The 24,911-nt window shown below is 39.2% G+C and overlaps 1 protein-coding gene and 1 long non-coding RNA gene across 5 annotated transcripts in view; both read left to right on the top strand.

Annotated features, from left to right (window-relative positions):
• Positions 1–238: 238 nt before the first annotated feature.
• Positions 239–24,911, top strand: part of ptprfa (protein tyrosine phosphatase receptor type Fa) — a 334,388-nt gene continuing 309,715 nt past the window's right edge. For 3 of the 4 annotated variants that reach the window (XM_063496569.1, XM_063496568.1, XM_063496567.1), the window contains exon 1: positions 240–542. The gene's annotated coding sequence lies outside the window, so the exon portion shown is untranslated. Of the gene's footprint in view, positions 543–24,911 lie in introns of all 4 variants that reach the window. The other variant, XM_063496570.1, reaches the window with a different exon arrangement.
• On the top strand, positions 5,202–6,566 carry LOC134643889 (uncharacterized). Its single transcript, XR_010096415.1, has 3 exons — positions 5,202–5,310; positions 6,161–6,209; positions 6,506–6,566. It is a non-coding gene; the product is annotated as an uncharacterized LOC134643889 (long non-coding RNA).

The raw sequence follows: 24,911 nt of genomic DNA, 5'->3' as shown, positions 1-24,911 counted from the left end.
AAGACACAGCCTGGATTTGTGTTTTAAAGTGTGTGTAAACGATATTTCTATAGAAATACATGTCATTATGAGCGGCACTGATTAATACGATTAAAGAGGAGCCTGTCAGTGTGTAAATAAACTGGGACGTCTTTGACAGCCTCCACCCCAGGAGCCTATAATGAAACCGGAAACAGCCGAACACAGCCGACGCCTCCCGAGGGTGTGTGTGTGTGGACAAAGTGTTAGGGATGCTGCTCTTTCAGAGCGCGGCTACCGCGGACGGTCAGGGAGCAGACCGCTGGCTTACCGGGAACACTAACCAACGCTGAGGCGGGGGAAGCTCCACGCACAGCGGCAGCTGAGCGGAGGATTTACCTGACGCTCCTCACGGTGCATTTACGGACCTTTTTCTTATCCACCTCGGGGGATTAGACCAAGTGTTGTGGGACTGGAGGAATTCCAAGACTCTTTGCTAACTGTCTGTAATCTTGGGACCCCCGTGCATCCATTTCTTCAACATCTTCTCCGAAATGCAAACGTCTAGGAAACCCTAGAACATGGTGAGTTCAAAGGTCTTTTTTTCCTTTTAAACTGCTTTTTCGTGGAAAGTGTCACAAATGGAAGAAATGCAGCGCTGTGTGGTGACAGCTGTTAGAGAGGAGCGTCCTGCAGAATGGACACACTGAAGGCGAGAACGAATTTTGTATTCACACAAGTCCGTCAACTCTCACTCACACCTGACAATGCAGTCTGCACAGAGGGAACACAACAACCCCAAAACTATTTTTTTTAATCTATAAGAAGCATATAGAAATCATCTTTAAATGAAACAACAAAGCCTGTCTCCAAAATCTCAATTGAATCATTTAATGTAAATGTGAGAATTATATAAATATAGCGTATGCATATGTCGTGCAGGTACAGTATGAATGATGAATACTGAATTACAGTCATCTTTTTTTTTTACCATTTATTTGTATATTATATATGCGTTTCTGGTAGATGATCATATTGCTGCTACAGTTGTGAAAGTGTTGCCCACATTTTATGGAAATATTTGCGCTGTCACGAATAAAAAGACTGTCACAATAGTTTTTTCCCCTATGGTGCGCTGTTATTTTTGGAATCATGTTTTTTTTAATGCAGTTTGATGGGAGCATCTCTCCGTACAGGCATATAATGGCACAGTTGTTCTGGGCACTGAAAATCTTTGCAAGTCAGGGCACTGCTCCGTGTCCTTTTGTATAAGATGTCATTTCTGCAGCAAGCTGTGCAGCACCCTCATTAATCGGTCATTAGTTAAGTTACCTTATTAGTTTCATTAATTGCTGACTCACAAGTCTGAGCTTTCTATTTAGACTGTGTCTTAGTGACATTAATTAAAATGTACAGTTTAATGCGTTTTGCACGATTATGTTAAATGCACGTGTGAGAATAGAGCGACCTGCGGACTTGTAAACGGAACATTTTAGTGTGAAAGGGTTAAATGTACCAAAGCATTACGTGAGTGGGCTCGCTTTCTGAAAAATATTGGTGTAATACAGGCCTAGTTCGTGCACAAATCTTTCAGTATTCTACTCTACACGTAAATTCAGTCTCGGCTCTGTTGTGGCGTCTGTGTGGCAGCCCGCGTGTTCGCTTGCTTATTATCGCACGGCTTCATACTCAGCCTTCATTCTTTTGGCAGTTTCCTAAAACAAGAATAGCGAACTGTCCTGTTCGTGCTACTGATGCAAAAAATCAAATTCCTGCAAGACTAAAAAAGGGCAAAAGAGGCAAAAGAAGAGGGATGGGAGTGCATGACTTGGTGTGACAGAGTGATAATTGGCTGTCAGCTCACCTGGATTTGACGGAGCTCTAATTAGGCTGGATGGAAAACAGAGACCGAGCGAGGCGGGCGGAGTGAAGGAGTGCAACAGATGGAGGGAAAAGGGGTGAGGACGGGGATGCTGGATAGCAGGTGGAGTCACAGAAGCAAGATGCAGAGAGAGAAGACGTGGAGGGAGTATATTCTTTGTATGTGTGTTGCTCATAAATGCATCAGCTGAAAGCCAGCACTGTGAGTCTGCGTGTTTGTGTGTTGCTCCTCTCACCCTAGTGAAAGCAGCAGGAGGCTTGGCCCTGAATGCTGAATGCTTCACTGCTACACACACATGCATATACACACGCACGCCGGTGGCATTTATAGGATTTCTTAAATTGGGTGGCACAAGGGGGCCGAAGAACATCAGATTAGGAATGAATACAGTGTAGAAAATTGGTTTAGAAAACACCGAGCATCATTTTCAGGCTAATATGCAGCTCTGTGCCCTTGTACAGATGCATTACATGAAAAGTGACATTGCCCAAAAGTTTAAATGTTGTTTCGCAAAACAAGAAATTAGACTCTACATGAGTAAATGTCATGCAGCCACATATACAAAAAGACTTGGCATTAAAATAAAGTACTGAAACTAAACATGCTTCCAAACTACGTTCAAACGGCATGCACACACACTAGTTGCACAGCAGCTGTGCAGCTTCTGGCTTCCTGGCAATTAATCAGCAGGTTTTTCTCCCTACATATACTGACAAATAATAACCATCTAAAGCTGTTTCTGCATCAGACACCAATTAAAACATTCCCTCCATTCTATCAGTCACATTTTCACATAGGAATTTTTCTATCGCCATTTGTGAAAGAAGTGAATGGATTTTTCTTCTGTTTTTTTGCGGCTACTTCTCAGAAGCTGTAGCTTTGAATGATTCCAGGACCTTACTGTCAACTGTCACATGGCTGTTCCCTCAAAAAAGGTCAGATGAAAGCTATTCACAGCACTGCAGGTTTTCAGTTTGCACTCTTCAGAATTGCTAATAATTACTCACTTAAACTACCTGGACCTGTTATTATCAAAAACTGGGTTTAAAAGGCTAAAAGTTTGCACATTGCACTTTGTCTGGCAAAGAAGGCAGAAACAACATCACATTTCTTTGTGTTTATAGCTTGGCACAAATCAAGAAGGGCTTCAGCGGATTAAGTTCAGGTCTGGAACCCAGAATTAGCTGTTCCATCAACCACATGAGCAATGTTACAAATAAACCAACATAAATCCAGCTGGATGCACCACACACACACACACACACACACACACACACACACACACACACACACACACACACACACACACACACACACACACACACACAATCAGTTGTATGGACGTAGTAATAAAATCTATAGATAAAATCAGTAACAACATCCAATATCCCATAAGAACTGTTGACTTATTTTGGTCAGACAAGTATGTCATATTTAAATCATACACATCTTTTTCATTAAGTTATTCACTAAAAATGTCAAATGTGATATTCTGCTGTGGAAAAATGTAACTGCAGCATCATCTCCCTTTAATAAAAATGATTACTTAAGTGAATCGTTTCTGAACAGCTGACGTCATCTTGTTGAAACTTTTGGGCAATCTTGATATTTTTCAGTTTGAGGGTTTACTCTGGTGTACTTAACAGAGTTGCTAAAAAGTTTTTCTTGTAGTTAACTAAAACTAACAAAACTTTTTAGGTGATTAAACAAGAAAAAAAAACCCAAAACAAAAATATGAAAAAACCTGAAAACTAACTGAAATGTTACATTTATAAAACTCCCTGAAATAAAATAATAAATAGACATTACATTTCTTTAGATTTAGTTTTTGTAAATTTGGTCTAATTTGTCAACACAGCCAGTCTGAGGAAGCTTCCCCTGACGAGCAAATCAAAACTAACAGCGAAAACTATTCAAAAACTAAACTAAAGCTGAACATTTTGAAATAATTAAATCTAAGCTCTGGAAAACTGCCTACCCTGGAAACTAGCTAAAGCTAATCTAAATTACAAAGAAAAACCCTGAAGTCTATCAAACTTTGCTTTGGCCTTCATCAAACATGCCTGCTGTTAGGTCAGGAAACTCTTTGATTCCTCTGTCCAGAGCACATTATTCTGAAAGGCCTGGTCTTTGTATGTTCATGAGTTTTGGAAGTACCTTTGTTCTCTTTGTACCTCAAAGGCTTTTTCCCTGAAATTCCATGAAAGTCAAATTTATGCAGTGCTTTTCTCATAGTAGATGTATCTTCTTTGGCACCTGCAGCTTCAGAGTCACCTACAAAGGATGTGAAGACATTTTCGAGATCTTGGTGATTTCTTTTTGCATCAGTTTATCTGGTCACGGGCAGAACCTTGTGGAACAAAGTGAGAGCTGCTTTAGATGTACTTGAAGATTATTTCTTTCAGTGAATTTATTTTACAATTTTAGGAGAGCCCTTTAGAGTGCCAAAGATAGCCAAGTGGTCAAATGTTTAAATAAATTAACTCCCTGATGAATTTCTAATCACTGGTACCTGATAGGAGTTCAAAGTCGTTATAAGCGTTTTTTTTTAACTGTGTCATTTATTGGATTATAATAGCTTTAGCTGTAGGTACTGTTTCACAGAGGGTCGAGTGCTTGTTCAAATATGTATGAAAGAGGCGACATTTTCAATTAAAACATGTTGTTTTTTTGTCCTCGACCTTTAAATCCAACTCAAAGCTTTTTTCTGAATTAGATCTTCTACTAGTGGCAAAGAATGTTATGTAGAAGCACAGTTTATAATAGAAAAGGCAGCAGCCATGTCCTATGTTAATGGCTTTGTGGCTCTCTAACTACATCATATCACTTCCTCTTCAGTCATAATTACTAAGACCATTAAAGAGTAGGCCTAAATAACTCTTAATGCTAATTCATGACATGGTTTAGTAGAACTCTACATGAAAAAAAAATATACAGTTGAAAAGTGACATAAAAAGCCTTCAATGGAACATTAATTTACTTATGTAAAATAAATTAACTGCTTTTAAAATTTCAAAATAAGAGAGTCATTTCTTAATCACACTTTTTGAAAATAAGATTGATTGAAAACCAGGTGTTTTTATTAGATGGGATTAAATACACTGTAAAATGTAATATTGTGTTTAATTAAAAATATTAAATAGGCTGAACTCAATTTTTATCAATTTGTTATTAGAACTCAATTTAAATAAGTTACCAGTACTTTTTATGCATAAACGCTGATAAACTCGATTAATTTGAGTTGTCTTAACTTAGAAAAACTAAGTAAGCTGGAAGTTTTGCTTCTCAGGGCGGAAGGATGAAAGATGTGTTTTGAAAATGCCACGTGACTACCGTCCTCCTCCCTCCTGGATCAGTCCGCCTGTTCACGGTGCATTCTTTATGGAATATGTTGAGCAAACCTGGAGAAGCTTCAGCTCAAGATATTATTGTTGTCATTGCTGTGGATCTTTACCTGATACACTGACTTGGTGAGTAAATGTTTACTCTTATTCAAACTGATTTGTGGCTTCTCTTAGTTAAGCACCAGGTTTATAATCTTGCTAGCTAGTTAGTGTTAGCCTAGCGTTGCTGCTGCCGCTGGGCTCATGTTACTTAAAAATTAACACCACAGCCTTAAAAACCTTACATAAAACTATGTCGGTGAAATTTTCTGTTGATCGTTTGAAATAATAATAATAATTGAATCGTTTGAGATAAGAGCCCAGACAAAATTCTTTGGGAGGTGCAGCCGTTAGGGGTGGGGTGGGTGTGGGGGGTGGATAACAGAGCTCTCCGAAAACGTGGAAGCACTTTTGCAAATATGTGATATTTTGATAAATTAAGTAGATATTTGAGCATTACACAGCTACATTCTCGCCTGAAAATATCTTAAAAGGTTATTTTGTGACCCAGAAAGGGTAGTCTGGGGAAAAGGAGGATCGCATTTGTCGGCCGGTTGTCGGAGCCTGTGCGTACTTGTAAGCGCGGCAATGGCGGAGGAGTGCCGCTGAAAAACTTATTACTTTTTCTGGGTCACAAAATAAACTTTTAAGATATTTTCAGGCGAGAATGTAGCTGTGTAAAGTTCAAATATCTGCTCGATTTATCAAGACATCACATATTTGCAAAAATGCTCCGACGTTTTTGGAGACGTCTATTTTTTCATGCTTTGTGGCAGCTTTTGAACATCTGTGGCATCTATTAATGTCAAATCTAGCCTTTATTTAACAACATAAGCAAATTCTATGTTACAATGATTGCACAGCCATTAAGGATCAAATCAGTTTCTGAAATATGTTCTGTTTTTTCTCCCTCTGCTTGCTTCTTACTGTCTTTGAGGCTCGGGACCAGCACTCCTGTTGTTGGACAGAAAGACATCAACTCAGTGGTAAGTGTTTTGGTTTTCCAATATATTAGCAACTGTCAGTGACATTTATATTAATCAGGCTGAACTTTAATCATATTTTAGATCAGCCTGTTTTACTTATTGTTGTATTTGTGCTTTGGTTTGGGGAAGTTGTTTCTTTACTGATCTCCAAAAGTTGAATCTGTTCATCTGGACGTAGCGTTTTGTGGAAGAAACGTCCAGATGAACAGATTCAACTTTTGGAGATTTACTTTCCTGGATGATTGAGAATGCATCAAGACGTTCTTTACTGATCTTTTCCTGTCTTCTGTTATTAGACTTGAGATATGACTGCACTATGCTGTTGCTGTGACTCCAGTTAATTCTACAAGACATGCTGTGTAAGTAAACAAACAACAACAGTTTGGTCTGCATTTCTTCTTCTTAGTTTAGAGGGTCTACACTGTATATAGTGAAGTCTGCAAGTTTTCTAACAGCAAAATTTGTTTTGTGCCCAAATCATTTTGCACATCATTAGAATGAAAGTTATTGGCCATGTTTGCATAGCCCTTTTTAAAATGATGCTTTCATGACATTATTGTGTGTTGCGTGGTGGTCACGGCTATCCAGACTGACAATTTGGGACATTGAATGTCACCTCTCCGGTGGGGAGGGAGCCTGAGATTGTCTAAATTGGAGTCTGTTCTATACCAAATGCAGAAAAAAATGTTTTAAGAAAGCAATTAAGTTCATGTTCCAAAAAATATGATTGTTTGCTTGCAGGACAACAGGAGAGATGAGTCCTCCGTCACAGATGGTGTGGTCAGTGAAGATGGTCGCCTGCAGGTTCAAGCTCATTGCATCTCCAACCCACATCCACTGCCACTGTACTTAAGGGAAGTTAAAGACTTTCTTCTGCACCTACCTACATTTGGATCACCTCGATCCATGATAGTCATTCAGGCAGTAACGCCTGGACTGGAAACAAGCCATCCTTAAAATATTACAACATTCCAGCTCCTGTGTTGGAATGAAAAACAAATGTGTTGTTTAAATTAGAGACTGCACTTGTGACAGAACAATAAATATTTTATTTTGATTATATAAGTAATGTAAGTACAAAACAAGCTTGTGGTAGGCCTAAACTTATTTTCAGAATAATTACATCTGAGACTTTGTTTCATTGTAAGATTATAACAGTGATGGCAATATAATTGTTTGTTGTTCAGCAGAACAGTGTCCAGTATGTTGGCTGTTATACTTTGTTGTGTTTGAAAATAAAAGTTGGGCTCATTTTAACATCATTGCAAAAATTGTTGTTAATTATTTTTAATCATATTCATGGTACCACAAATTGTTTTTTCATTTAGTTGGAACTTGAAATGTTTGTCAGTAGGTAAACAATTAGTATTGTCAGAAAGTCAGAAATATCAAGTTATTCTTAATACTGCAGACTTGCAATGTATAAGTTGTCCTAACAGTCATCTTAAGTAAGCTGTACTTAGTTTTTTTGAGGCAACGAGTTTCCATAATTTTTTTGAGTTCTGGGAACTAACAAGGCTGTACAGTGTACTCAAAATGAGTAAGTTGCCCTAACTTGGTCATCTTACGTAAACTTGATCCAATTTTTTGAGTTCTGGGAACAAATGAGCTTGTACAGAGTACTCAAAGTAAATAAGTTGTCCTAACTTAGTCATTTTTAGCTAAGCTTTACTCAATTTTTTTGAGGCAACGAGTTTCCATAATTTTTTTGAGTTCTGGGAACTAATTAGATTTTACAGTGTAACTTCACATATCTGACCAAAAATCTGGGATTCTTTGTCTTGATCACAGCTCCATCCGAAGCTGCTGGTATTACAGCTGAATGTAGGCTGGCTCCCCTCCATTTCTGCTCACACTCAGCCATCCTCTGCACATTGATAAATTGTGTGTAATTTCAGGGATGAACAAGCATGAAAACATATGGGTGGAAAGGGCTGCTATGTTTTGGCATTCTGTATATACAGCTATTTTATCCAGGTTAGAGAGACAAGCGGACTAACCAGGGCCGTGCTCAAATAGTTCTTTACAGTGACTTTATAGCTCTATTTTTAATGAATTTTAAACACTTTTTAAACAAATTTTATTCATCTATCTATCTGTGATATTCAACATGACAGCTGCTATCATGAAACCTATACTAGATGAAATAATCTATTAACTTGTGTAATTATTAGAGATTAAAGAAGTGGTATGATAATTAAAAAATCAATCAACAAAAAACTATTTTCTTTTTCCAAAATACGAAACATTTATAGCCACACACACACACACACACACACACACACACACACACACACACACACACACACACACACAGTAAGTCCTTTTAGGCTGTCTGCCGATATAGGTGCCCAAGTTCAGTGACCTCTAGTGGCCATGTGAATAAGTGCATATAAAATTGTCACTTCCATGAACTTGGTAGAAACACTGGAAACATCCCTACATACAGTTTGGAACAGTGACATTGGTTGGGTACAACGATGCAGTTATTTAGTTAAAGGGCTTTTTTTCATTTTATATGACACAATTAAATCAAAGTATAATGAGAAAATGTTCATTGCTGCAACTTAAATTGCTTATATTGTAGATACTACAGGCTAATGTGTCCTGCGTCCAAAGTAATGGATCTCAGTCGCTTCTGACCTCTCATTGTCATCCACCTGATACCAAGATGGCTGCTGACTGGTCTTGCATTTCTTGGAGGAAAGATATATTTTCTGAAAACTCGTTGTATTGCACGATCTGATAGCCCCTTGTTGGTGTTGTTCCTTTATCGTCATAAATGAACCAATGACGTTGTCTTAGTATTCAGTTAGCCAAGATTAGCCAAGAAGTTAGCTATTGCTATTAAAACCTAAATTTGGCTAACAGAAAACCTAACTTGATATTATATTGATTATATTGAATAAATTAATCAAGAAAATAAATGCAATATTTACACTTTGTTCTAGGAGAGTTTTTTAAAAAAGGGCTGTTTTTTTCTTTTATCCCCACTTTGCAAAGCTGTGACATCACAGCAACCTGATTGGTCAGTTGCAATGTTGGTGAACCAGTATTACTATGATAATGCAAGAACCACACCAACACGTGTTCATCAGTGAAATCTAGGTGCTTTTACTGTAAGTGTGTTTTTCAACTTTGGATTGAGCCATTGCCCACTTACTATGCTAAGCTAGTCTAACCACATCCTGCCTCCACCTGCAGCTCTCATTGACCTGAAACTGACCCAGAGCAGTCTCCTACAGTCTGCTGCCTGGTATGGCTTTATGCCTCTGCTTCTCAGCATTAGTCCCATAAACCTAAATGTGCAAAATGTACAAATACATCACTCTTCTTTAACTTTATTGTTTTTATTTTTAATTAAAAAACCAAACAAAATTAAGGCAATTTGATTAAATCTGAGATGACAAACAGGCCAAGCAGATGGAGAATCTTACTTGGTTTCATGTCCTTGTTGACAGTTTCTTGAAAAATCTCCAAGAACACATCTCCCCACTCTGCTGTCTCATTACCATACTGTGTCATAGACCAAAGCAGGAAGCCCTGAGATTGTACTGTCTTAAAACAGTGCCTCGTGTGGGTCTTAAAACCTGCTGTGTGAAATCATGAAAGACGTTTTCACTCCTGGGACCACTATCTGGGCCCGAACCCAAAAGATTCCTGTACATCCTTCCCTCAGCAGAAACACCGGTTTTTCCTTCTTTCCTCCTGTGAACATGAAAGAGAACAGATGCTTGGCTCTGTTTTTATTTGTCTGGAGCCACAGTTGCTTTAAGAATGAGATCAGATTACAGCAGGTTGCGTTTCCTGCTGCAGCACCTTCAAAGATAAACATGTTTCTTAATCATAAGCTTTGTAACGACACAGACGGCTGCTCCCTGCTATCATCCCATCTCATCTGTCTGTAGTATACACCAGTTGTTTATGGGTGTTTTCTGCCAAACTACAGCTGAGGCGGAGAAATGTGATGAATGCAGTTTGTTTGCCTGTTTGTCAGCACAAGAACAACCAAGCTGAAATTCATCAACTGTGGTGGGGAGGCGAAAAACCCACCCACATCTCAGTGTGGATCACGATGATTTTCTCTAAAACTGCAAAGTAGGGCACTGGCAGTGTCCTTCTAGTGAGGTACTGTATAGGGAAAAGCTCTTTTTTATTTATTACCTTTAATTTCAAAGGAAATGTGTGGTTAATATAAAACATGATGTTATTGTTGGTGCTAATTTTAATGTGAAAACAGCAGAATATTCAATATTAAAAAATCAACAGTTATGCAGTAAAGTCATTGATAGTTTCTTTGTTTCATCATCGTACGTTAGAGGTGTCACAGCTCTAAAAACAAGACTTAATCTGCGAACTAATTTTAAGGTCTGGGTTCAGTTTTAACTTCGGGGTGCTGAGAGTCCTGAAAGTAGTAATTTTGTGGTAAACACGCCGCGTCTCTGCAGAGAAGAAAACTGATAAGATAGCAACAGGCTGTTTGGCTTCCTGTGGACATGATTGGATACGAGTTCAGCTTGTCTCCTGCGTGCTGTGGCATTGTTCCTGTGCTGATTGACCCATCTACTGCACAGTCCAGTTTGTCTCCTTTCATTCCCACAATAGAACTGCAGTACAATAGCCAGGTTTTTCATTCAGACTCTCTATTATTTTCTGTTCAGCTAAAGAGTGGCTGCAGTGTTGTTGTTTTATTTCAGCTCAGACTGGGAGCAAGATCCTATCAGCACTGACAGCCCTGTGATTTGCCCACTGTGACACAGGATATATTTCTTGGTATCAAAAATGACCTCTGTTATGGGTATTTGGCTTGTGTGGGCTTTGTGCACGCTGCAGACACTGTATTCGTCATCGAAGCAAAAAGGAACAACCCACAAAGAGAGTGTTCACAAATCGAGAGCCATGTGACTTAAACGCACACTCAGATTACCTGCCATACATCCTAGTGACATCAGGTGGTATTTGTATCATTAACGCAAAAACTCATGCACAGAAATTACCGATGGGTCACAAATGAAAGGAAATGTGAAAATGATTTAGTAAGGTGCTGGGCCATCATGCGCCTCCAGGGGAGTTTTAGTGCTCCTTTATTTTTCAGGTTTCTTAGCTCTGCTGGAGGGATGGAGCTTTCAGTGTGCTCAGGATTACTTCTTTGCTTTTTGCAGATGTTGTGGTGCTTCTTTTTTCATCATGCAGCCTGACCTCCAGCCTGTGCCTGTGTGGCAGGCATCTATGAGGATTAGCACTTCTAAATCAGATGCCAAAGGGTGGAGCACCCACTCCAGGGTTGGAGATTACTTGTTGCCAGAAGAGTGTAGGGTAGTGACCCAAAGAATAAGAAGGATAAGACTTCTTCTGTCGGGTGTCTAGGCCCATCCTTAAAAATTGGGTAAACAAATTAACAATAGCTAACCATTTAATCATCAGGAGATTTATCACTCCAATAATTATCACTCTTTCAGTGTGCATGGTCAGTATCTGAAAAAGCTCTGCTATGACCTGCCATGGGTACCCCTCTGTCCTCCTCCTGTGGACATTCTGGTCTTTAAGTTGTGCTGTATCTGTTCTGTCTGTCAGTTATGGCTCCATCACATGCCCGTACTGCTGTCAGAATGATAAGCTGCTCTTTACTGCAGTGTATCAATTAATAAGGCTTCAGAGGCTGATAGCTGAGCTGCGGGATAATGCCATATATTCTTGGAAGATATTTGAAATTATGGAAAGGAATATAATGTGAAATTTAGAGTAGATACAGGCATTAAAAATCATCACCTCAGTGCCTTTCTCCTTAGTAAAGCCCTTCTTCTACTCTCCTCCAAACTGCTGGATGTTATGGATGAATAGGTTCTAGTGTTGGAACTGTGACCTGGATGTGCCCCTAGATGCTGTCTGAATGTAAAACCTTTCCTCATCATCAGCTCAAGGCTATCACTGGATCAAAGTAACACAGTCTTTAGAGTAATTATTTACCCCACAGTTGCATTTGGAGGATAATACCTTCATGCCTTCAATAATCACGAGGCAGCTGAACTGTTTTAAATCCAAACTCATTTCAAATTTAGAAATATTTTTATTTATGTCAAATTATTGGCTGCTTGTAAGTTTGGTTAAACTCAGTGGAAAAATTCTACTATAGTGCACAAATGTAGTTAAGGCTACATTTAGTTTGTTCTTATAGAAAATATGATGAAAGTAGTGGCAAGTAAAAATGAAAATGAGGGTCTGTGTATAATAATTCCTAAATAGTTAATACGATACTTTGGTTTAACCCCTGAATCTGGCATCTTCTATGTTGCTCCCTCTCAATGGCTCGACTGGCATCGTAGCTTTGGATCAATCCCATATTATTGGTTCTTGTCCATGTCTGGTTCCAGTAGCCCACGTCTCATCAGTATGACCTGTTTCCTCAATACCTGTTGGGCCTTGTTAAGTCAGTCCAGATTAGTATGGCTTCAGGTATGAATCTCTTGCTCTTGCTTACAAGAATGAACGTCTACAGCCATGTGTAAAACATGATGGGAGAGCATTTCAGCTCGTGGTGTTGAAGATCTTGCCAGATGGTAATGGTAAATGGTAAATGGACTGGTTCTTATATAGCGCTTTTCTACTCATCTGAGCACTCAAAGCGCTTTACACAACTTGTGCATTCACCCATTCACACCCATTCGCACAAGCACATCTTTTTAAGTGCTTCATAGCTAACATTCACACACATTCATACTCCGATGGATGCATCGGAGAGCAATTTGGGGTTAGTATCTTGCCCAAGGATATTTGGCATGTAGACTAGGGGAAGCCAGGAATCGAACCACCAACCTTCCGATCAGTGGATGACCTGCTCTACCACCTGAGCTACAGCCACCCACTATGCAGAATGCAGAAAACCACTGTCAAATTTTGATGCACAATGCAACAGTATCTGAGAAGTTTTTCAAAATGACAATGACCCAAACACATTGTCAGTGCAGGAGCCACCACCACCACCACGGTGGGACACCATCAGTCATGAATTGGCCTCCTCAGAGCCTGGGCCTAGGCTCATTAGAAGTATACTTATATACTGTTTTTCCATTTCCATGAATAATTAATACAAAGAAATTAGGTATGACTCGAGACTCTCTGAAGCTCCATTGTTACTTTTTAATCCTTTTAATACAGTTTCTTTCATGATCCTCCAGACAATTTCTTTGCTTGAGAAAAGAATGCATGTGTGTAATACACCAAATATTGAACGTGTGCTTTTACTGCTTTGGTGTATTTGGGATCATTGTTCGTGAGTAGCAGACACTGTGGCCAGAGAGGGGGCTAAATCTTAGGGTAGAGCTATCCACCCTACAAAATGCCAACTGTGTGACACACAAAAGACAACAACTTTCAGCATAAAGAGAAAGAAGGTAGACCGGGCAGGTAAGAGTTTGAAATTTTTTTTTTTTTTTTTTTTTTTTATAAAATAAAATAAAATAAAATAAACAATAAAAAAAAAAAAAAAAAAAAAAAAAGGTAAGAGTTTGAAAGAATTTACTTTTCTTTCTTTTTAATAGTTAATTTTACCGCCTATTTTACAAAAACATCGAGCTGGTTCTGAAGTAAATTAATTATCTGGAGGATCGTGAAAGAAACTAATAAAGGATTTAAAGGTAACGCTGGAGCTTCAGTACTAATCTTCACCATGGTAACAGGTAAATAAAGAACTGAATATCTATTTAATGTGAAGCAGGATGCAATCATTTATAACAGCAAAAGGTTACCTTCACTAAGCCAGCTGCTGTGGAAACTGACTCAGATTTTAAGCACTTTTCAGTTTCTGGAAGTTTTCCTCAGCTTATCGTCTTTCCCTACAAAATAGTGCTCTTTGTTGTAGAGTTCCCAAAAATGTAATGTCACAGAGATGCAGTACACCTCTTCAATCCTTTTTCTGGCTGTTTGTGACCAGCAGACATCTGAAGGCGCCAAAATATGAATAAATGTCCCCAACAGCCTGTATGTACTACAAAACAGGGCTGTACACTTTTGACTGTCAGTTGTTTCTTGACATTTTTACGACAGTCTGGAAAAACATTATATATGATATCTAATATGAAAATGAGCAGTTGTGCTTTCCATTAAAACGAGTACAACTGTTGTTATTATTTCGTTTCTTATTTTGTCTGGGCACAGGCCCACATAGCAGACACAGTATTTTTTAATGAATGTCCTTCACAACAGCCTGCCAGTTATTTGCACTAGGCCATGTGGTTGCATCCTCAAGTCGTTCCAAACCCCGGCTCGAGTCCAGCCGCCACGCAGACCTGCTGCTGAAGCTCTGAGCTCGAGCTCTGCAGGAAAACAAATGCTTCTGACAAGCAAACATGGCCACCAGCAGCTATTAGAGAGTCAAAGCTTTGCCCAGTAAAAACACAAGAGGGAGATTCATTTACATGAATGGACCATGAATTATTTACATTGTTCCTATTTTTGGTGTAACACCGTAAGGCCTTGATATCGGAATTAAAGTTTTATTGCACAAAATGTGAGATTTTCTATTTCTAGTTAATATTTCATTAATAATAAATGACTCGGGTTTATCTGACATGGGATTTGTAAAGCTTATAGGGATTTTTCTTCCAAGTGATTTGTCTTTCAGCATTAACTCGGACATTTCATGGTTACTACTGTTATGGTACATGAGACATGGCGACTAAATGGAAAATGATTAAAAGGCGGATTCTCCCAACCTTTTTTATTTTTGGTTTTTATTGTTTTGGTAGAGTTGATTGTGATTCCAAATCACATGTGGAAGCCAGGCAGGTACTTATGATGCAACCAGCTGTTAGAAGACTGTACCAGTTTTTTTAACATTCCCTTTTGCATTCCTAAATTAAATCCAATTTTCATATATATGATATTGTTTCAGATCTTAAGCGTTAGATTTTAGCACATTTTTAATTAAATTAAAATGACTCTGCATTGATAGCTTTACAAATAAAATGAAATATAAATTAAATATCTGCAAAGTGTCAAATAATGAAACAGTGGTAAGAACAAAACTTCTAAATGCTTCACACAGTTTTTCTGCTCTCTGGTTGCTGTCAGTTGAAATTGATTCCCTCACATGAGGAAAGCCATTGCTCCCCGCCCATTTACTCATGCTCTGACTGATTTGGATGCTCTTTTCAAATATTCGACTGAAATGTTCTTCTGTTGTGAAGAAACTTTGTCTTTCCTAGACAGCATGAGACAATCGTAGACAGACCTAAAGGTTCTCTTTTTTGGATATCCACAAGCCATTTGTTTGTTTCCCAAAGGAATATTCACGAAGCGTTTTCAGTGAAGTTAATGGTGTAAGACACAGTTGTTCCATCTATAAATGGCTCAAAGGAGTCAGAAGCAAAATCTATAAATAACACATGATTAAGATGTTTTTCTTATATTGATAATTACATAGAATGGCTTATGACTACTGATTATGATGAAGACAAAGGAAATAGGCTGGGGAAGTGATTTTATGTTGATGTTATATAGTTGAAGCTTATGTTCAATATGCCAAATATTATTTTTAGCATAAAAGACAAAGTGCTGTAAGTAACTTGGGCCATTAATTATTTGCTGGAAGTAGGAGGAGCTAAATGAAGGCAATGGTAGCTCTTTTTATAATGTGGGCCAAACTAAAATAAGACATTACCTGCTGCACAGCTGTTACTGCACATTTCTTTCTCCAGTTTTTATTGAGAATAAATAAATACCTTGTCTTAAAGACCTCTGCTTTCATTATCAAGCTCGTCAAACTATCAATTTAATAAAACAGGTTTAAGCAGCAGTCATGTATAGTCACAGTGTAGTCCTCTCTACTCTTTTTTTAATCCAAGTTGGTTTTCACAGAATAAACATGGTCTATAATTACCACTCTGCAGCTTGTCAGCTTCTTCTGTGATCAGGGTCATGGCCACTTGTTTGCTTTACAAACAGCTGGTGTGCTGCCCAGCAGGGGAGCGGCTGATATTTCCCATCTTTCACGTGACTTTCACTTGTTGTCTGAGGGCTTTTAAAGTCCTCTTGGTTCAAAATTGTAGGCCCAGCATTCAGTGTTAGCTGATAACCAGCAGCATTGCAGAGCTCTTTTAATGCACTAAATACATCAAATTAATGGGAGAGAAGTGCTAATAACGCAGCTAGAGGTTTTGTCTTCATCCACAATCACTTTTTCACGTCTTTCTCCTCTTTTTATGGATAGGAAAGCTGTCAGACTAATATCCCTTCCTGTGATGATAGTTTGGGAGTACCACCGTTTTTAATCAATGGTGGTACTCCAACGTAATTGTGTTCCTAGGCCTTAATTTGTATTAAACACTTTTTTAAAAGACTGAGAATGATTAATGTGTTTTTAACAGTGTGTGCAGCTAGTACAGACCATTTCTAATATATATGCATAAATATAAAGCCCAGAAGTTGAAGTCGTGAGGGTTCCTCTTAAGGGGAGTCAAAAAACATGAAATACACTGCATTGCAACTTGTAGTATATCATGCTGGACTATAATGACTTTAGTGCTTGAGCAGTGGTCTTATTAGCTGCATTAGATGCTTCATTTTGCCTCATGAACAATATTTCATGAAAAGCATTACCCAGTCACTCACTGGGACACAATCCATCCTCAGTGACTGGTTATGTAATAAGGATTGATATTTATGGCTATGTAGTGCAGAGCCAGTGGCAGCAGTATGAATGCTATAAAAGGCAAGTGTATAGAGTGTCTTTTATAGGGTTTTTACGGTGCTTCCTTCTAACGGCACACAGAGATAGGCGCTGAAGTGGGCAGTTATAAAGGAGGTGTTGATATTGCTTCTAGATTGGGACTGTAGTGACTGTGTTTAATAAAAATGTTCACCCAATGCTAAAAAAGAACCCGCACGTGTGCAGTTTGCTTTACGGAAATATAATCCAATAGGTTTCACTTCACAGTTGTATTCATTTCTGGAGAAATGCTGCCTGAAATTCATCTGGTAATCACTCGAATAACTTCAAACAAGAAACACTGCAACTTACTGAGCGCGTCTTAAGATAACAAATTTCTTTGATGTGCAGAAAGTGTGTTTCATTTTATGCAGGCATTAAAACGGTTTGACTGGTCTGTGCTTTGTGACACGGTGGAAATCTCACAGTGAGGTTTTATTAAAGCCACAGAAAGAGCAGCAAGAGAACTGTTTGTTTGGATTTTACATCTGACTCAGAGTCTTAACTGTCACATAACAAATGCAAAGAGATTCTTCAGTATTGTAGCGAACACATTTATTCTCATTTATTACAATCACTTTACATCGCTCCACCACGGCCAACCAGTTTCTCCAAACGTCCAACGACAACTAAACTAAATTAGCATTTGGCTGTGTAACTATCTCTCTGTGCAGAGAAGAGAGTGCAGGGGTGCCTGGATGTGAGAGGACTGGAGAGCAGAGGGGACCCCCTATCGATGTGTCCAAACCATCTACCCTGAGGAAAAGCCTGATTTCATTTCTAAGGCATCAAAGAGTGACTTTTTGCCAAAGCCACTGGCATCTCAATAATGCACACAAGGTGTCCTTTGGCTTTGCTATGACTCACCGTGTTCTGGAAGACAACATAGTGAGAGACAATCATCTTCACATATGGAGGTCTTTGCGTGCTCCAGGGCCACACAGCTAATGCCCACACTTGAAAAGTTGTGAATAAAAGCTGAAGTAGATTTTGAAACACGTGCCACTTTTTGCTTTATGCTCTCCTGCATGTGGGCTGTACACACAGATTTTTCCTTGCAGTAGTCACTAAATCTAAAATAAAAATCATCTAAAATAGTTGTTAAACTCAAGTGTTTATAGTTGTGGCCTAATAAGATCAGTTGGGGCTCACGTGGGGTAAAGTTGTGGGATTGGGTGAATTTTAAACCCCAACTCTAATATTAATAGTTTTTAATTCTTCAGTAAAGAAGGAGGTCACAGTAATTACAATTATAGGCAATGAAACATTTTCCTTTAGCTTCAGTATTGCTGCAGCTACACCAGCGGACGCCTTATGTGTATTTCTACGATGGAAGTGTAATAAGATCAAGATTAAATGGCAACACAACTGTTTTTCCAGACATCAATGAGCAAAGCTCCCTGAGCTGAGCTTCGGTCACCTTTAATAGAAGATGAGCGAATGTATAGCTTTTTTTTTTTAATGATTTAAGTCTCAGGCCCAGTTTCTACTCCATGAAAACCAGACTTTGTCCCTCATTTTTCATGTCAGCACTTTGCTAGTACACTGCACTCTTTCCTGACACCCAGCTGAGGGCTTCAGCTGGAGGATGGAGCAGGTCTGCTTATTCATGAAGGGATCTGGCTGTGTCCCCTGGAGGCCCACTGGAACAGCAGGCATTATCAGTGGTAAATGGATGTGAAAAGACTTGGGTCAGGACAGCCTCACAGCTGCCTGATTTATGGCTGGCGATGTAACAAACAGTTTGCCGTGTTACCGGCAGGGATATAAGCATTTTCATGGCCACAGTTCAAGTTTATTTCAGCTATAAATTCGAAAAGATATAGAACAAAAAGAGCAGTGAATTTATGACACAGGAGATGTTGTTTGTGAGCTGCCAGGGAAAAGTGTGTTTTAATACCCCGTGGACAAGGATGAATGGTCATTTTGCTCTCTTATCTCAGCTTTTTGTCCAGCACAGCATCAAAATAAATATTAATCTCCAATCCTGTAAAAAACATCAAAACAAACCATAAAACCCCCAAAACAAAAACATTTTTCAAGAGTAGAGGTGTTCAAAGCTTTTATCAAAATCAAGTTATGTTAACCCCTCCAACCATGAACATCTCTGAACCAGGACCAGGCTATATCTGTTAGATAAACAACGAGTGGTGCAATTTTTCATATGCTGCTAAGTGAGGCACATTTAGTGAAGAGCACGGCAGGTGCTGCTATTATGAAAGTGCTGCAGCATTTCTGTTCTATCAAAATCAGTACAGTTAGGAATTTTTCCAACAGGTTCAGTAACAATGGTGTCATGATGGTGGGTAACAGGAGCTGCTAAAGAGCTGCTTTACACGAGTGTCACACGGTGCGATCAAAGATAAAACCCTAGATTGCGTGCTGACCTGTGCAGCAGAGAGCAGCGGGCCCAGAGTCGTTCTGATTGTAAACTTTTTCAGATTCAGAACTGCTGTCTTCTTAGAACTAAACTGTTAAAAAACAAAAGCCATTGTCCATTGGATAAGCAACACTATGGTTCATCATGCTATAACTCATGACCATGAAAGAAAAAATAAAGCTGGATGTCATCTGGAAATAAGCGATATGCTGTTATTTATCCCAACGCCAACAGAAATAAGAACCGAGGCCCAGGACTGAGCTCTGAGAGATGCTACAGCACAACAGGGGATACAGTCTTCCATGCAGACAGTGAAATTTCTGTCTATCAAATAAAATTCAAGCATGCTTTAACTGAAATGCTCATCCAGTTATGCAGCCTCTTAATCTCTGGTGGTCTCCTGCATCTATTCCCAAACTAATGATTGCTGTGGCCAGTTTCAAAATATGAAGATTTTCTGCAGTTTAACCCGGCCGTTCATCACGACTCTGAATTCTTCACAACTTTAAACTAGCTTGTAAATTTTTAATTAAATCTTCTTTTTATGTAAATGACTTATTGTGCAACACCAGAGTGTTCCAGCCCACACTTTGGGTATCAGTGATCGACTTTGTCAAACACTCTGAGGTCTAAGAGAGCGGCCCCCACCCCCCGGGCCACGGACTGGAGTTGTTTGGTACCGGGCTGCGAGAGTTGAGGCTTGGGTGTGAAATTTATGATTTTCAGGGTTTTTATAGATTTTTATCTTTATTTTTTTTATCGTTAACTCTTTTATTTTGTTGTATTTATCTGTGACACCTTAAAGGCCAGTCCGTGAAAATATTGTCGGACATAAACCGGTCTGTGGTCGGGGACCGCTGGTCTAAGACGGAACTTGTTTTTGTTTTACTTTTCTTAATCTTATTTTAAGTTGAAAGAAAAACACTCTGCAGTACAGATAAATTTATTATTACTTTAATAAATATTTTGCTAGATTTAGGCAACAAAAATACGTTCTTTTAGTGCTGAGTCAGTATAACAATATAAAATAGTCACTTTGACATAGTTAACCTTGTGCATTCCAAAATGACACTGAAGCATGTGCAGTGCATGAAGCAGGGCTCAGCTAACTGACTAAAACCTCTAAAATCACTTCTCCAATCAGCAGGTGCCTGTTGTACAATCAAAGCTTTTCTTGACTGCTGAATACTTGTTGCATAATTCAGTGTGTCAGATGAGGGGACGCTGTGTTTCCTGTATATTCTCTATTGCAGGAGCTGTTAGGTCTGATGGCGTGCTTTCCAGCTCCCCCATGGAGAAGCAGTAGATTAATGAAAGTGATTAACCTCAGTGTGAATCACAAACAGCAGGCCGGATAAAGGGAGGTGACAGGGTCTGAATTCAGCCTCTCTTTCTCCTTTATTGCTCATTAGGGAGCACAGACGGTAATCAGCCCGACATTTATTGGCTGCTCTACAGTCTGCCGGACAGGACCGCATTTCTGCACAGGTTTCCAGGATCCCTGCGGTTTGGTGAGCTGGATGGAGTGAAGCGTTTTCTAGACATTAGACAGGAAAATTAATTGTTTGATTAGTTTTACAAATCCTGTTCAGGGCAGTAGAGAGTACAAGCATTTACCTGGATCTCCTGCATGAGGCACCTAGCCCAAACCTCCATTATTGATGAGTACAGTGCTCGCCACCTTTATATGTTCAGTTCACTTGTATTTGTACTGAGTCTTGTCATGTGACGTTGCTCAGGATGTGGCTAAGCTGTGTGACTGGGACTTTATTCCCTAGATCCTACATTGTCATCATGATTGTCACTAGGGCTGGGTATCGTCACTGATTTCTAGAATCGATTCGTTTCCGATTCACAAGGTCCCGAATCGATTCGATCCACGATTCGATTCAATTCGATTCCATTCGATTCAATTAAATTCGATTTGAATCTGGGAAATTTTGACAGTCAGAAATATTATAATTCAGATCAGTACATTTACATATTTTTGTATCTATAAAAAGGAAGCTGACACACGCAAGACTTTATCAAAGGTGTAAGCGTCACAGCAGACGCCTTTGTGTCAAAGTAGCTGAAGATAAAACGCAGAAAAACATGAAGGTGATTTTCCTGGCCTGGGATTTTATAAAAATATTCTGCAGTACATCAAAAACGAAAGAAAATCATTAATCAACATATGAACATTACCTCTGACGTTACAGCGGTTTTATTAGACACACGGCTAAGCGTTTTGCATTTTGCATAATTTTAAAAAGTTTAAATTTGTTCAGTATTGAACGGCAGAAATTAGGTTTTCTTTTCGGAAGTATGTATAACGAAAAAAAAAAACAGCGGCCAACAGTAGACTTGTGTGTAACAAGCAAGCGAATAATGCAGAAAACAGATTTTTAGACGGGAAACTGTTCTTGAAGTACAGAGAGAGAGAGAGAGAGCTGTGCATGACGTGTGATTTTATCGTGGGTGAAGCAAAACAGTAAAAGTCAGAGTGATTTCATGACGATGTTTATGTGAAGCGTAGTTTGGATCTTCTTTTGTTGCTGGTTCGGTCAATATTGTTTGGAGAGAGATCAAACTAACAGCTTTAGAATCAGCGCAAAAAGGGCGTGAACACAAAGCGCGGACCCGCCGAAACATCAGAATCAGCGAGCTGTCGGCTTTCAGCCCCGACCGTGTCCGTGCTGCTGTTGTGCCAGAAAGTGATTGCCGTCCGCGGGAGCGCGCGCAGCCGCTTAAAGCTGCAGCGCCCGTCAGCAGGGTGAGAAAGGCGACATCTCACTGATTCTGATCCGCGGGTCCGCGCTGTGTGTTTACGTCCTTGTGCAGAATCCGTGTACCTGCTCTCATTTTCTGTCTTAGCTGTTTGGTGGTTGTTGAAATTTTGTGAGGTTTCACCTGAGATTCTGGCGTTTCGGGCAAAATAAATTTATATTAAAAAATCGATTCAGGATTTTAATGAATCGATTTCGCGTTATCCAAGCCAGAATCGATTTTAATCGATGAATCGATTATTAAAACCCACCCCTAATTGTCACACATCCAAAATGGCCAAAAAGTTAATGTCACATTTAGCGATCATGTTTCTGGAAAACCTTTTTAGCAGCATTTCACAATAACATAAGTCCTCTCTTATACTGTAAATACTGTATGGTAAAGAACCCACTATGTGTAAAGACTCTTGTGAGGAGCATGAGGAGGAGATGAGGAGAAAGAACTCAGTTTGTAACAGGAGACCTCCAGCAGAAGAAAGGGGAGCTATCGCCATCAACTGGATGGAGAGATAGAGATAGAAGATAGAAACGTTGAGCATAGAAAGACTATAAACAGCATACTGGACAAAATACAAACTGCGGGAGAGAGTATACAGAAGTTAATGACATTTAATTGTGATATATATAAACCAATATGGTGCAAGAGGTGAGAGAGGAGAAGTTGATTATGGGGAGTCCCCCAGAAGCCCGAGCCTATAGCAGTGCAGCAGAATCGAGTCTTTTCTACATTTCCCGTGTTTGTTTGTTTTCCATACATCAGTTTGTCATTGCAGTAACCAAAACCAGCTTTCAGTCTCATCCTGTTCTCTTTGATCACTTTCATTTGGCTTGTATTGGAGTCGAGTACATGAAATAGCTATTTAATCATGAGTAGTTGATTAAAGATCAAGCCTCATGAATACTTAGTTGACCATCAGTCATTACTGAGCTTCTGAGCTGCTGCAGATAAAATGATTTTGTTATGATTAGAGTAAATAAAAATCTGGTCAAGGACAGCAGTTGTGCTGTGAGATCAGCCGCACTGACATTTAAAATGTGTGATAACAAAGAGAAACAAAAGGTTGTCATAGTCAATGCAGCCTAAAAGCATCTGTTCCTGTCTCAGTGAACCGCTGTGTTAATGCTTGTTAAACACAAAGAGCAGACAAAACAAACTACAGCAGAGATTTGATAGTGAAGTTGGTCTTGGCCTTTTGATTAAACAGGACAGTGTGCAGTAGGCAGTAACATGTGGGGGGAGATGCACAGCAAACAGCTCGGGGGAGACTCAGACCTGTGACACTGCAGCAGGACTCCAGCCCATGCTACATGGATTGCTTGCTCAAACAGGTGAGCTGTGGTGCCACATGCGCATACTCATTCTATTCATTCAATATCTACAACACAACCAGTGGTGCGAGCACACACTTTTTTTTTTATAAATCACCCACAAATGTGGAATATAACATTCAATTCATTCTTTTTACATTGCGCCAAATCACAACAACAGTTGCCTCGAGGTGTTTTTTATTATAAGCTAAAGTCCATACAAATATAAGAGAAAACCCCAGCTGTCAGATGACCTCCTGTGACCAAGCACTTGGCAACAGTGGCAAGGAAGAGCTCCCTTTTTAACAGGAACAAGCCTCTTACAGAACCAGGCTCAAGGAGGGACATCCATCTGCCATGACTGGTTGGGGGTGTGGGGAGGAAGACAAGACAAAAGACACACTCTGGAAGAGAGCCAGAGTTTGATAATAACCAATAACAAAAGCTCTTAGTTACTCTTAGAAGTGCATGCTGGGATATTTGTCTTATCCAACTCAATGCTCAGTTCCACCTTGAAAAAAACGCATAGCGTGAGGAGACATCCAGATTTGGAATATACAGATTTTGTGTAAATGTTTGCTGATAGTAACTAATAATAATGAATTTAAATTAAGATGAGAGCTATTCTGAATATAATTTGTGGATTTCCTTAGCTCTTACTATTATTACGTTATTTCCCATATTTAATATCTAATGTGTGAACCTTTATTTTCTACCACACCTCCTGTATTGAGTTATGTCGCAACACTATAAATGTTTAGTCTAAAGTCACCTTGTCTGTATCAGACATTATTTTTCATGCTAAAAAACACACAAACAGTGTGAAGTTTGATTTGTGTGTGATTCTGCCTGATAAGCGATAAGCAGAGCTGTTCTACAGACAGCAGGTAGAGCAGCTGATAAGCAGGACTGTGCAGCTCACAGTTGTTGGATTGTCTTAAGAAGCTGACAGTTGTAGCTAGCCTGTTCGTGACTGATAGAAAACCACCGAGCTCTGAAAGTTTTGCACAGAAACGGCCCAAATGTCTCTCTGCTGCTGCCAAAAACCATGTTCCTGCAAAACTGACAGCTTCCCCACAACAGACACCCTGAAGGCATCGCAGTACAAAAGAAACTCCCAGCAGAGTTCACTTTCACTTATTTTCACTGCCACTTTGCTGCTATTTTTCACATGAATTTATTTTATTTTTCTCAAAAGTTCTTTTTTGCTTCAAGGACCTAAAGATTCCCAGAGTGAGTTATAAAAGAAAATTTGCTTGACAAACTGTTTAACCATATATTGTATTGTAAGGGTGGATGCAGTCACTGCAATGGCACTCATTCATTAGTGAAGTACTGTTGTGAAGCCTCAAGCTTCAGTTTTCAGTGTCGACATTTAGTGTTTTGAAACTGCATATAAAGAACAAACGGTAGAGAGACTGAGAGACTGAGGGACAGTGACACTAATCGGCTAGCAAGTTGTCAATCCTTCTTTTTGGCTCTAATGGGGACATAATTTCTCAAAAGATTTTCATTTTGTTTTCAGCAAGACTTGAGCGTAG

This window comes from Pelmatolapia mariae, linkage group LG15, assembly GCF_036321145.2.
Source record: "Pelmatolapia mariae isolate MD_Pm_ZW linkage group LG15, Pm_UMD_F_2, whole genome shotgun sequence".
NCBI classification, from domain to species: domain Eukaryota; kingdom Metazoa; phylum Chordata; class Actinopteri; order Cichliformes; family Cichlidae; genus Pelmatolapia; species Pelmatolapia mariae.
Note: the sequence above shows the minus strand (reverse complement) of the source record. Positions and strands in the feature narration are given on the sequence as shown.